Here is a 14,589-nt window from a genome sequence, read left to right as displayed (position 1 = left end):
TTCTAATTTTCTTGGGTGTGTACCTAGGGCTGGAATCACTCAGTCACATGGTAACTCTGTTTAACATTTTTTGAGAGGCTGCCAAACTGTTTTCCAAAGCGGTTGCAGCATTTTATAATCCGACCAGCGACATTCGGGGGTGCCAATTTCTCCACATTTTTGTCAACATTTGTCACTGTCTGCTTTTTTGAATGTCGTCAGCCCTGGTGGGTGTAAAACTGGTACCTCACTGTGGTTTTGATTTGCATTTCCCTACGGACCAGTGATGTTGAGCGTCTTTTCACGTATCTATGGGCCATGTGTATATCTTCTTTGGAAAAATGTGTATTCAAATCCTTTGCCCTTCCCTTTTAACTTTTCTTTATTGTGGTAAAACATGCATAACATACATCAAAGTTACTATTTTAACTCTTACAGTTCTGTCAGAATTAAGTACAATTCACGCTGTTGTGCAACCAGCACTGTGACCCATCCCTAGAACTTTTTCATTTTCCCCGAACTGAAACTCTACCCCGTTACTTTCTCCTTTCAGTCCCTGGCAACAACTATTCTCCTTTCTCTTTTGTTATTGCCATTCTTGTTCTTGTTTTTAGTTTTGTTTTTAAAATAGCCATCCTCCGGGGTGTGAAGTGATATGTCACTGTGATTTTGATTTGCATTTCCCTCGTGCTTAGTGATGTAGAGCATCTTTTCATGTGCTTATTGGCCACCTGTATATCTTCTTCAGAGAAATGTCTTTTGCCGTTTTTTTTTTTTATTGGATTTTTGGTCCTTTCAATATTGAGTTGTAAGAGGTTTTTTTTTTTTAACTTACACGATCTGCAAACAGTATCTTCCATTCTGTGAGCTGCATTTTCACTTTCATGATGGTGTGCTCTGAAATCGAAGTTTTTATATCTGAGAACTCCAATTTATCTGTTTACTTTGCTTCCTTATGCTTGGGTGTCATAGCTAAGAAACCATTGCCTAATCCAACGTCAGAAAGATTTACTCTCAGGTTTTCTTCTAAATGTTTTATAATTTTAGCTCTTACATTTAGGTCCATGACCCATTTTGAGTTAATTATTGTATATGGTGTGAGGCAGAGCCAGGGTGATGTTTCAAAAACAAACCAGACTCAGTGACTCCGCTTCTTAAAATTCTCTACCGGCTTCCGGCTGCTCTTAGAACACAATCCTAGTTCCTCGCCCCAAGGTTTTCAGCCTCATCTCAGCGCCCACGCACCCCCTCCCAACCCCCCCAGGCCTAGTTTGCTGGAGCCATGGCTGCCTTCTCACAGTTCCTAATCCGTAAACTCATTCTGACTGGTGTTTTTGCAATGCTGTTCCCTACGCCGGAAACAGAATTTCTAGTGGCTACTGCCCTTCTTTCGATCTCAGTGTAAAAGTGCCTTCTTCAGTTAGGACCTTGGCTGACCACTCTACATGAGGTAAGTTCTTCCCCCGACTCCCTATTCCTATTTTTGTTTCGTTCGCAGTAATTAACAAGGGCTTTGTTCGTTCGCAGTAATTAACAAGGGCTATATTCGCTTTAGTTGCTTACTTGCCATTGCCCCTCCCCATCACTGAAATCCCAGGGGGGCCACCACCACGTCAGTCTTATTCACCTCTGTCCCCAGCACCCAGTACAGTGCCTGACACATAACAGGTGCTCCGTAAATGTTTGCTTTAAGACATAAAGAAAAAGTAGGCGTTAGAAATGTGTCTTCCATTCCCAGCTTCCCTTCCACTTTCGCCAATTCTATTACTTCCCTCTTGTATCAGCTTTTGCCTGGATTTTCTTCTATTTCCTGTTTTCATGGAAGATGACTTTATGGAACAGAGCATCCGTTTTTTTTGCTTTTTTTTTCTTCTCTTACTGCTCTTCCTCTTCTTACTGTTTTTAGCATATAAGAACCAGTGCTGAGATACAGCTTTCTAGCTCACAACTTGTTGTTCTTCTTTTCTGAAACTGTCTCAACAGCAACTCAATATTGAGCTCTCCTGGCCTTATGTTTTCATATGAATCAGGCTTTCCCCCTCAGTGAAGATGTGGGATCTGTAAGAACAGGATTTCTTTTCTAGCTCAGAGAGTGGTTTGTTGAATCTGGGCAAGTAAATCTCAGTGAACACTAAGGAGTGGATCAGTGGCACTTTTAAAACCCAATAACACTCATGTATGCTGTGATTAAAATATCAAAAAACTCCAGGGGCGCCTGGGTGGCTCAGTCGGTTAAGCGTCCGACTTTGGCTCAGGTCATGATCTCATGGTTTGTGAGTTTGAGCCCTGCATCGGGCTCTGTGCTAACAGCTCAGAGCGTGGAGCCTGCTTCGGATTCTGTGTCTCCCTCTCTCTCTGCCCCTCCCCTGCTCATGCTCTGTCTCTGTCTCAAAAATAAATAAAAAACATTAAAAAAACTAAAATATAAAAAAACTCCAAATCATGGATGGAGCTAGAGCGTATTCTGCAAGGCGAAATAAATCAATCGGAGAAAGACCAATAGCATATGATTTCACTCCTATGTGGAATTAAAAAAAAAAAAAGCCAGATGAACATAGAAGAAGGGGAAAAGAGAGAGAGAGGAAAGCAAACCATAAGAGACTTAACTATAGAGAACAAACTGAGGGTTGATGGAGGGAGGTGGGTGGGGGATGGGCTCCATGGCTGATGGGCGTTAAGGAGGGCACTTGGGCAGAGCCCTGGGTGTTGATGAAAGTGGTGAATCACTAAATTCTACACCTGAAACCAACTTTGCCATGCATGTTAACTGGAATTCAAACAAAAACCTGAATTTTTTAAAAATGTCCAAATCAGTGGATTCTGAAACTGTTACAATCCTACCACATACAGAATTTAATTAACCAAACACCTTTTGTGTAGAAATTCTATGAGAAGTAATAACATCATATATGTTGTCAAAAATCCTGCAGAATAATTTCTTATAGATGACTCCCCGTTTAAATAGAGGAACTGAGATCCTTTGTTTGGTGACATATCTCTGCACACATTTCTGCTTCATATCAATTCAGCAGGATTATAATCATAAAAAAGGAACATACCTTCGTCTTAATGTTAAGCTCTGCTCCCCCTGCTGATAGAAATTCTTTTGATGAAGGCTGTAGCCAGAAACATGGTTAAAGACCATTTCACCTGAAAGCCTCACATTCTGGATTTTTTTTTTTTATTTGTTTGCCATCTTGTTTATCATTTACAGATATCCAAACACCTAAGAAGTGAGCCCAAGAGATGATTGAAACTTTTGATCCGGGAAATAACTCACACATTTGTTTTGCTTTGCTCTAATCTTCAGAGGTGTGTATCATGTTGCCAAGTCCCAGGTTTTTAAAAAAACAGATTTTCCTTTGGGCTTCCCCCCTCCCACCTTTCATCACGGTAATGTTTTCTCCTATCTCTCATCTTCTAAAAAAAAGTAGGTGTAACAGTCTAATCAGCCTTTACCAACTTTTCTGCAAGAACAAGGCAGAAAATACGAAGATATACATCAAGAATTGTTATTATTGTTTATGTAGTAGTGATATATGACTCCCCTGGGCTTTGTGTTTTACATGGCCACTTTGAAAACACAGGATGCTGTTCAGGCACAAGCGATTTGTTTCTGAGTCCTGTGCTTGGATATTTCTAATAAATATATTCTGCCTCTGATTTTATGATATCAACAAGATACCCATGCAATAAAATATTTTCAGATTCCTGGTATTGTCTATGTTGTCAAACAAAGATAGCGTCCCTAAACTTCAAGAACAATAGGTAGAGAAAACATTGCGAATAAAGTAAATAAATACGTGTAAATCATCATCATGACAATGATAGTTTTTTCCACAGGACACTGTCTGGAAGTGTGTGAATCAGCGCTTTCAGCCATGTTACTTCTGGATAGAGAAATCAGAGGTGATTTTCATTTTCTTTTCCTCTATTTGCCTTTATCTATATTACTTTTTTTCTAACGGCCATTGTAGATTATTTCTGAAATAAAAAGATCCCTTTCAAAGAACAGTATGTAAGAAGAATTGGTAAAACTAAGTATAAAAATAGAGCGAGTAACATTTTTGAATGGAAAATGGCTCAGAAACATGGCTTCTGAGAAGTGAAAATCTGATTTATCATCTATTAATTTTCGAGTTCAGATTGTGCACTTTTCCTTTAGCTTTGATGAAAACACTGGCTACCTTTTGTCTCCCCGCATCCCTGGATCAAGCAGGCCAGGAGAAGCAAACAGCAGACCCTTCTATTTCCCAGTGGGAAAATAGGCTTCTCACTTGATTCCCAACTGGCTCCCACTCCAGTCCTATTCCTACCTGACTCCTGATTCCTGCCTTTTTCTTCTATCTAAAGCCATGTGATAGGACACATGTGATAGGACACAGGACACCCTAAAGACTTGGCCTGAACTCAAACCTGCAGTTCTGAAGCCCACAAACCCATTTATTAGCCACGCCCTTCCCCCACCTATTTCCCCCACTCCCTTGGCTCAAGATGGTCAAGGAAGAGAAGATCGAAAGCTTTCTCTTTATTTTTTATTTGTTTGCTTTCTCTTTATTTTAATAACCCCACCATCTCATCTCTAAATGCCTCATCTTTCCATCTTATTTGGGGACAGAACTTAAGGTGAAATGGCAGAGAAGGCTGGACCAAAAGATACAACGGTGTGGTATTTAGAGCAGTGGCTGGAATGTCTCCAAGATCCATCCATTGTGTATGACGAGTCTCTGTCCTGACTAGTCAGTACTCAAGCATTATCAATTGTTAACTATTTTAGTACCATTCTCAGACTGAAGTTATAGTGTTGTAAATGAGTAGTAGTTACAAGAGACCTGAACTTGAGTATGCCTTAGGGCCAGCGATTTACCTTCTCCAAGCCTTGGTCTACACATTGGGAAAACGGGGATGCTGATAATTGCCTTGTCTGCTTCAGAGAGTTACTGTACGATCACAATATCATAGAGGATGCAGAAATTCTCTGTACATTGTGAGAGACTGTGCATGGGCGAGGAATGGTGATAAAAATGATCAGTTATAGTGTTAACAATGTTGGTGGTGAAGGTCAAGGTGACGGTGATAATAAAGAAGAAAAAGAAGAAAAACTTAGACACGCCAAGGACTATCCCTTTCTGGTTCAGTAGTCTACCAACATCGCTCCCTGGCTCACAATTCGTAGGAACTGTTAGACAGAAGCAGATAAACTGGCGACATCAACCTCCTCTGGTTTATGCCATTGTAGCTCCCAGATTGTTTCCTGGCCTGGTGCTGATATGCGCTTCCCTTTGTCTGTGGGCATTTGTTCCACAATTTCACATCCTGGCTGAGAAACTCTTCTGTCTTGTAATTCCCAACACCAGGGATAGCTCTTGATGTCCATTTAATGATCTGCTTAGGATCTGGAGCCAGAAAAATGGAAATGTGGGATTATCCCGGTGGGTTCCTATACTCCTACACGGCATAGCGCTTGCTGGATTCTCCCCATGCCCTCTTCTGATACATGCCCCACGATCCCACTCTGCAAGGGTCTTGGGTGAGCTGTTGGTTGTGGCCAGGTGGAATTAGTAATTCTGCCTCCTCTCTCTCTCCCCCGTTCTTTCTTGTTCTTGCCCACCACCCTGACCCACCTTTATGAAGACTCTGGGTCTGTGCTGAGTCATATAAGGTGCTCTTGGCCAACCTTGACAAGAACCCCCCAGCCCACCCCCTGCCACCCTCGGAGAAAGGCACCAAAGAGCTCTATGGAGTCTGTTCCAGCAAGGGCAGTGTGTGCTCACAGACTAAATGGCTCCTATCATTCATTCGGAGCAATGCCTGGGTGGCAGGGAGGTTTCAGTCCTGTGGCTTTGAGGGAAAAACATACTCTGGAAAGGTTTCTCCTTGCCTTTGTTAATTATGAAATAAAAATACTTCCTGCAGCGGAAACTTTGGGGGAGGGCGTGGCTGTCCCTTCACATTGTAAATTGGCCTCAGGGATCTTCTCTTCCTCTTTTCCCTTTGGGATCAGGTACTTAAAAGTTACACAGCGTAAGGCAATAGGGGGACGATATGAAGATCCCAGCTTTAAACACTACCACAACCCTTTCATATACAGAGAGAGAACAGGGCCTTGGGTGTAGGGTCATTTTGCAGTAGGAGGGGGTCATTTTGCCGTGGCCTTGCAGCCACAAAAGGCCTCAAAGTCCACTTTATACATCACCTCTAAATGAGATTTGGCATAAAGTCACAAAAACGTACTGGCAGAAGTCAACCATTAAAACATCACAATTTCCATTTGCCCCAGTTCTGGCATTTCTTAATATACGAGGAGCCTCTCTTGACCTCAGAGAGATCCTGGATACAACCACGAAGGAAGCAGACTGATTTTCAGGAGCCGCTAGTTTGGGCTTTCACTTACTGGAGGAATTATTCTACCGATTGTTTTGTTTGTCTCGACAGTTCTGTGAAGCTGGTACTGTCATCAGCCCCATTTCACAGATGGGGAAGCTGAGGCCTTGTTCAAGTCCACAGCCAGAAACTATTAGATCTGGGGTACAAATCCAAGCTGGTCTAACGTCCGAGCTATTATCAATGGTAACGCAGCCCATGATTTCATCGCTAACCCCGCACTTTTTCATCCGCCGTGTATGCCTGGGAGCATCTGCCTGGTGCTGCCTGCTTCACCCCGGACCCCTCCCAGGCATGGTCCTGCAGGATCTGTCAGGAGGGGCTTAGGTTTAGGCCTGGGTTAAAATCCTCTCAAGTTCCCTTCTGAGAGAGGGTTAGACAGCAGCAGATGCCTTGATTGCCCCAGGTGACATCATGTTTAAGTTAGTCTCACCTCCCTGAGCTCATTTCTTTGTCCTGGTCACCTCTGCTTCCATCAGAAATAACAGGTTGCTGATAAACTAGCTCTCAGCCCTCTGCTCAGACAGTGGACTCTGAATCTCTGCTCAGAGCAGGCCTCTCAAGTTCAAAAGAGCCCTCGTGCTCTGTATTTTGACAGGTTGAGAAATCCAATCCATTTATTTTGAAAACCCATTAAGCCCAGCCAATATGGGATATTTAGAAAGGCCAGAATTTTGCTTCTGGTCAGAAGGTCAGTGCTGTCATAAAGTAACAGCTAAAGGAAGTGAAACAAAACATATTTTATTGTGGAGCTCTAATTCCCAAACATTCTTTTAAAATGTACTTTCAGTTAAAATAAGACAAAACAAAAACACAGCACATTGAATTGCCGGAAATTGCCACCACTATAAACTCTCTTTGTCAGAGTACATATTCAATTAAAAAAAAACCACTTTAACATTTATTTATTTTTGAGAGACAGAAAGATAGAGTGTGAGTGGGGGAGGAGCAGAGAGAGAGGGAGACACAGAATCTGAAGCAAGCTCCAGGTTCTAAGCTGTCAGCACAGAGCCCAACGTGGGGCTCAACCTCACAGACCATGAGATCATGACTTGAGCTGAAGTTGGACGCTTAACTGAGCCACCCAGAGGCTCCCCGAGTACATATTCAATTTTGCACACCGAGTTCTCAGACCAGTGACAGGCATATAGTAAATGCTTATTAAGTTTTCAATGAATGAGCCCCAAAATGGTTTACTTGGCTATTTAACATTTTTTTCTAGGTATTAGTTTCTCTTGGTCACAATGGCTGTTAAATCACACTCAGGAAAAGAGTATCTGATGTTAGTTCTCTGGGGTTTTGGAAAGTGAGTTTCAGAATAGATAAGTTTGACTCTTCTTGGCATCTTGAATTATATTGTTTATGATACAGATAACAAAGTCTTATGTTCAGATTCTCCAGAGATGACCCATTTGATCCTTTCAAGCTTATGAAAGAGGAATGGGAGATATTATTTCCATGTTACCCCCTTGGAAGGGTGCATAAGCACAGACCGTTACCTGGAAGCAAATAACCTTACTATTAAGTGATCCTGAACACAAACGATGATTGGAAGATGGTGTAAAACATTCTTGTGGTTTCCTGCCGAGTCACCTTATAGTCTACATACTGTTCTCCCCTGCCGCGTATCTGGGGGGCCCTCTTTCTGGATCTCCCCTCCCTTTTCTGTTACTTCACACAATCTGTTCCATCCATCTTCTCTGCCCCATTTCTCCCAGTGCCATCCTGGAGGATCACCAGAAGACTCTCAACTTTCTAAGCCATCGATCCTGCCCTGGCCGCCGTGGGGTATGGCAGGCCCTAATCCTGCATCCAGAAATTTGGTTGGTAGTTAGAGAGAGCAAACCTATAACCTGGGACCAGAGCTGACTCTTAGAGTTGACCCAATAAATAGGGTTTCTCTTCTCTGCCTAAGCTGGTGAACCAACTGAGAAGTTAAGACCGAAGAGAGGCTGGTGGAGGTAATGTACCACCTTACTGAGAAAGTGGATGTTGGAGAAGACGGTTTACAGCAGTAGGAGGCCCGGAGTTGAAGACTCAGCCATGCTAGACCCAGGCAGGCTGCCCTTCATCAGGGAGGAACGCTGTGAGTTAGTAGTTCCCAAAAGAACGGGAGAGGAAGGTGCTGGGTTATGGACACCCAGCATCTTCCTCTAAACCCATCAGGTGACTTACTTTTTCCCTCCGGGGTGGGGGGTGGGAGGGAGGGAGTGGGGGGTAGGGAATGAGTGAAGAGTGGGAGAAGCCAGGTATTATTCCCAAAGACGTCTCTTCTCGTGAAGAATCATCAAGAGGGGAAGTATTTCCCCTCAACAAGGCATGTTTTATTGACCCACTCCGTTTTTAAAAAGTTGATGTAGTAGGCAATGCTTAAAAATAAGATTTGGCATAAAAAGCAGAAAGTGGAATGATTTCTCAGCACAGAGCCTGTGTTCCCGCATGGCAACAACAGCTCCGAGCTGGGTCACGTCTGCCCCTTTAGGCAGGTCCGTGTGCTGTATTCAGCTCCCTAAGCACCCCCCCAGGCCTTGCTGTGTACATATTGCTCTTCTCTGATTTTGCTCATTTGTATGACCAGGTCGGTCCTTCTGGGTATTTTCGTTTGTGGTTCTGTTTTGCCTGTGTAAGTTTAGGGTGGGGCATCCACAGGACTAACAATCCTGTCTCTTACTAAGGTTGCCGGCCGCTGTGATCATTGTCTCATTTTGATAAGTTATTAGCTCAAAGTCTCAACCTTTTTGTCTCACTAAAGACCTCTTCCATACTAGAGGCTTCGCACTGGAGAAGAGAAAGGAGGTGTATTGCAGAATGAAAACCCCCGTGTGGTCCTTTGATGTCCACACCACTGCACTGCACTTGTGGTTTCTGCTTTACTGGGCATGCCTGGTCCAGAGGAGCAACAGAAGGCAAGGTTCTGAAATATGCTTTGCCTCCTGAGGGCAGAAGCCCAGCCCGAACAGGTTCACAGCTGCTTTTCAGCACCAGCGATGGGTGAAGAGGTGCACTGATGACCCTGTTGTTAATAGCCTACCAGAAACTCTTCTGTCTCACCCAGAGGTGCAAAGGAGTTAATTCAGGGAACAGCAGGGCAGAGTTAAGCAAGCCAGACCTCATGCACACATTCTTCCTCCCACCCCACCTACCTGTCTGTAGGATGTACCCATCCTTTCCTTAAACACTTGGCATAAACCAGAGGGAAGGGTGGTTGCTATGACCAATGGATGGATGGATGGATGGATGGACCAATGAACTGATGATTTCATCTCAGGGAGTTTTGCAAGCCTCTTCCATGCGTTTGCAGCAGAAGACATTTTGAATTGTTTTTAGACTCCTACTTTTAACACCCGAGGGTCAAATATCAAGGCTGGAAAAGCAGAGATACTCTATCTCCAGTCAGAAGGAAGTATGGTAGAGATTAAAGAGCATAGGTGTTGGAGTCATTTATTTTGCTCCTTATAGACATCTCTGAGCCTCAATTTCTTCATGTATAACATGATAATAACAGTACCTTTCTCAAAGATGGTTGCTATTAGAATTAAGTGATTTTTGGAAAACACCAATAACTCAGTGCCTGGCAGATAGGAAGCACTTGGGATATAATAACTCTAATTTGAGAAAATTCTGGTGTTTTTTTTTTTTTTAATGTTTATTCACTTTTGAAAAAGAGAGGGAGACAGAGTGCAAGTGGGGGAGGGGCAGAGAGAGAAGGAAACACAGAATCTGAAGCAGGCTTCAGGCTCCGAGCTGTCGACACGGGGCTCGAACTCATAGACCATGAAATCACGACCTGAGCCAAAGTTGGACGCTTAGCCAACTGGGCCACCCAGGTGCCCCGAGAGAATTCTGTTTTATGTTGAGCGCTTACTCCAGGCTTAGCTCTACCTATCACAGGAATTAGGTGGGTACTAACAGAATTTGGGGGTGACAGGTGTCTGCAGAGTATGGTGGTGAGATAAAGTGCAAGGACATACTGATGTACCTGTAAGTGAGCACTCTCCCACTCTCCTCTACATTCTGGTGGGCGGTCAGAAGGGGAGAATATGCTCCTCTGGCTGGAACTGTTGAGAAGGAGTTGAGTGTAGGTGGAAGGAAAAAGAAGTTGGGTGGAATCCCAGGTGAGGGAAGCCACTCCCTAAGGGAACAAAGCGAGTGTAATTGTGCTGTTTGCTGGCCCCAGGAAGGAAGCACAGGGATAGAACTGGAGTTCTGGTCAATTTCCTTTCAACCCAGATTCAGGGAGTGTCTCTTAAGAAGCAGGAGTTGCCTTCAATTGAGTCTTGTTGCCTGCTGGTTATTTTACCTGGCCTTAGTCACTGACGCAAAACTGAGCCTCGGTTTTTCATCCATGAAACAAGATGCGTTCTGTTAGTCTCATTCGGTTTTGTGACGGTAACGAGATTGCCAACCAGGAAGGCCTTTGTAAATGGGAAACTATTGCACAAACATAAGGGCCGAGTGTTGATGGCCCTTTCACTTGACAGCCGCAGTTTAACACACTAAGCAAATCATTCCCTTCCTTAAAACTCCCCAGCGCTTCCCCTTTGCACTGAAAATCCAAGCCTCTCACCAAGGCCCAGTGGACTTTATATAGCCTAGCCCAAGGCATCCACTCTCCTTTGTTCCACCAAAGGCTAAGCCATTCCTACCTCAGTGCCTTTGCACTTTGGGTTATGTCTGCCTGGAACTCATGGGCGGCTCCCTGTTTTCATTCGGGTCTCATCTCACAGCCATCTTCTCAGAGGCCACCCTAGGTCACCCAGTCCAAGGTGCGTCCACCCCACCCTACCCCCAATCTCCAGCCACTCTCTCTCATCTGTTTGGTTGCCCTTGTGTCGTTTATCACTATCTAAACGTACCTTGATCATTTATCATTTACTTGTTTGTTGGCTGTTTGTTGGCTCCGAACCCTCTCTCCCTCCCCCATAAAATTCCTTCCAAAAGGATTTGGTGTGTGTTGTTTACAGCTCCCCCAGTGCCTTCAATAGTGCCTGACTTCAAGAGAGGCTCAAGAGAAATTTATTGGCAAAGTTTAACCACAGTGCCCCAAACACCCACCACTTTTCAGCAAAAGCCAAACAAGTTCCATTCGTGGGAGAAATATTTATAATTCACCACAGACTTCTAAACGAGGAGGATTCTGAAACGTAGTACATTCGGTTAACTCCTGCCACCTCCGTGATTTAAAAATCACAAATGCTGAGCATATTACCAAGAAGGCAGACAACAAGTTTGGTCTTCCACTGCGCTACAAGTCCAGGTAAAATACATCAAGCTCACAGTTGTGAGGTCTGACCAGGATGGAGCAAGGGACATTCCCGAGGAAACTGGTAGGTGGCAAGTGGGAGTCCTAAGGCAGCAAAGCCAAGGGGGGCCAGGGAGGCCTTTGCTGGAATCGGCAGGCAGTGGCTGGTTGTGGGGCAATTGGTGTCTGTCTGTCCCTGCCCACAGAGCTGTCTGTCCAAGGGAGGTGTTGGCAGCTCTGTGATGCCCCCTGGTGTTCTGCAAACTGCTGCTGCTGCTCAATGAACCAGTCAGCCATTGAGTGCCTCCTACACAAGGCAGCGTTTGCAAATTAAGCATCTGAAGGAAGGAACTCAAGGAGTTGTCTTGACCCAGGCTTTCACATCCTGCCCACTCAGCCCATCTCTTTAACCTTAACTCTCCCCTTGTTCACTTTGTTACAGCTGCACTGACCTTCTTGCCTTTCCTCCAACCCACCAAGCCAGTACCTACCTCAGGGCCTTTGTACTAGCTGTTCCTCTACCTGGAACACTCTCCTATCAGACCTTTGCCTGGCTGGCTACCCGACTTAATTCATTTTTCTGTTCTAATGTGGCCTCTTGAAAGGACTTCTCTAGCCACCCCATCTAAACAGAGCACCTGCCCTCAAGTGCTTTACCTTCACTTATCTTTCTTTAAATAGAGCTGATGGTTTATTGTATCTATTTGTTTATTTGCTTACTGGCTATCTCCAATCCACCAACCACTCCTTACCTCTGCTAGTCTAGTGTAAGTTTCTGGAGAGCAGCCTTGTTTGTTTTGCTTAATGCTGTATCCCCCTTAGAACCATGCTTAACTTAAAATATCAATGAGAGGGGTGCCTGGGTGGCTCAGTTAGTTGGGCGTCCAGCTCTTGGTTTTGGCTCAGGTCATGATCTCATAGTTCGTGGGTTTGAGCCCGAATCAGGCTGTGTGGTGACAGCACGGAGCCTGCTTGAGATTCTCCCTCTCCCTCTCTCTCTCCCTCTCCACTGCTCATGTACACTCATTCTCTCTCAACATAAATAAACTTAAAAAAATAGCAATGATAATAATCGATTCAATTGAATAAACATGGCTCAGTTGAATTTACTGAATAAACAAGTAGATGGATGAATGAATGAGTGAAAGAAATAAGGTTCGGGTTCAAGATGGACTGGGTTATAGAGAGCACTGAATACCAGAGGCGAGTACAAATGAGCAGGGGGCCCAGCATGGGGAGGGATAATGACTGTAGGAATCGAAGCAGGGAAGTCTTGAGATAAAGAGGAGCATTTTAAGAGCTTTGTAGGATCCAGGCATATCCATCCTACACTAAACATATATACTTTTGTGATAGAAGAAGCAGACGAGGTTTTGATAATTGTCACTTCTGAAGTTATTTGGTTACAAGTACAGTTGTTAAACTAAACAAGGAGGCTATTAGACCGACTTGTTCTAATGCTTTAGCCACTCATGTAAGCAAACCCAGAACCTAAGCCTGTAAATGCCTCAACATTACAAAGGTGAAATCCAAGGACAACCAATCAAAGCAGCCAACCAACTAGCCTTTCCCAATAAGGCACCCACTTAAGCTATGGTCAAATAATTTCCTTGCTTTCCCTCCCACCTGCCCTGTGAAAGTCTTATCCCAAGCTCCTATTGGAAGACCACTCCCAAGCACTTTGGGGGCTGCCTGCTGTGAATCAATTTTTGCTCAAACAAGCTAAAAATTTGTAATATGCCTCCGTTTCTCTTTCAACACCTTTCTTTTACAATTGGCTGTGATAATAATCACTATGCAAATTCAGAAATGTGTGCTAAGTTATAAAAAACTAACTTAAGAGTTATTTTCAATTGAGATGAAATTGTTACAGATACCAACATTTAACAAATTGACTTGATGAGCACTTATTAAGTGCAATTCTTTTTTTTCATATTTTGTTATACATTCTAACCTGGGACACTCTTCCCCCTCTTAAAAAGCTTACAGGCCCTGGGCCTCATGCCTAAAGCCACTGATGACTAAAAGGGCCTGGGCAGGGAGAAGAGCTGAGTTTTGGGGAAGATCTTGACTACATGCTGTCAGGAGAGTCGGCAGCCTTGGAAACCTCTCAGGCCCTATCACTCCTCCTCCCCCAGATGGAAGAAGTTGAGGATCTGGCAGCTGGGTATCAGCAGCAGGCGTGAGGAGAGGAGGGGGATCCAGAAAGAGTTCAAAGACAGGGACTCTTCAGATCCAGGAGATAAAGGAGATCTAGGAAAGACACAAGGATGTTTGGTTTCAGGTCCCAGGGGTGTGAGTTGGGGGGGGGCGGGATTTGATGGGCTGAGTTTGGGAAATAGTAAAGGGAAGGGTTAGGGTGTCATCTTCCTTATCCACAAGGGGATGTATTAGAGTTCTCCAGAGAAATAGAATCAATAGAATACATATATGTCCGTATGTATGTGTGTGTACGTATAAATGTATGTATGTTTGTATATGTGGCCTCCTGTATATAGATAGATAGATAGGTGATAGATACGTATAGATAAAGGAGATTTATTATAAGGAATTGGCTTGTGTGATCATGGAGGCTGACAAATCCCAAGACGTGCATTCAGCAAGCTGGAGACCCGAGAGAGCTTATGGCGTAGTTCCAGCCCAAAGGCTGGAAAAATATCAGTCTCCCAGCTTGAAGGAAATCAGGCACGAGGAGCTCTTAGCTGCTAGTGGCAAAGTCAATCTTTTTGTTCTAGTCAGGCCTTTGACTGATTAGGTGAGGCCCACCCACATTCAGGAGCACAATATGCTTTTACTCAGTCTACCAATTCAAATATTAATCTCATCCAAAACACCCTCACAGATAGACCCAGAATAATTTTTGACCAAATGTCTGGGCATCCTATGGCCCAATAAAGCTGACACATAAATTAACCATCACAGTGGGGATAAGGTAGTATTACTATCACACAAACTTGTGAGGATAATTACAAGTAAACTACTTA

This window comes from Prionailurus viverrinus, chromosome D1, assembly GCF_022837055.1.
Source record: "Prionailurus viverrinus isolate Anna chromosome D1, UM_Priviv_1.0, whole genome shotgun sequence".
Lineage (NCBI taxonomy): Eukaryota > Metazoa > Chordata > Mammalia > Carnivora > Felidae > Prionailurus > Prionailurus viverrinus.
The sequence above is the reverse complement of the archived record's forward strand: the minus strand, read 5'-3'. Positions refer to the sequence as shown.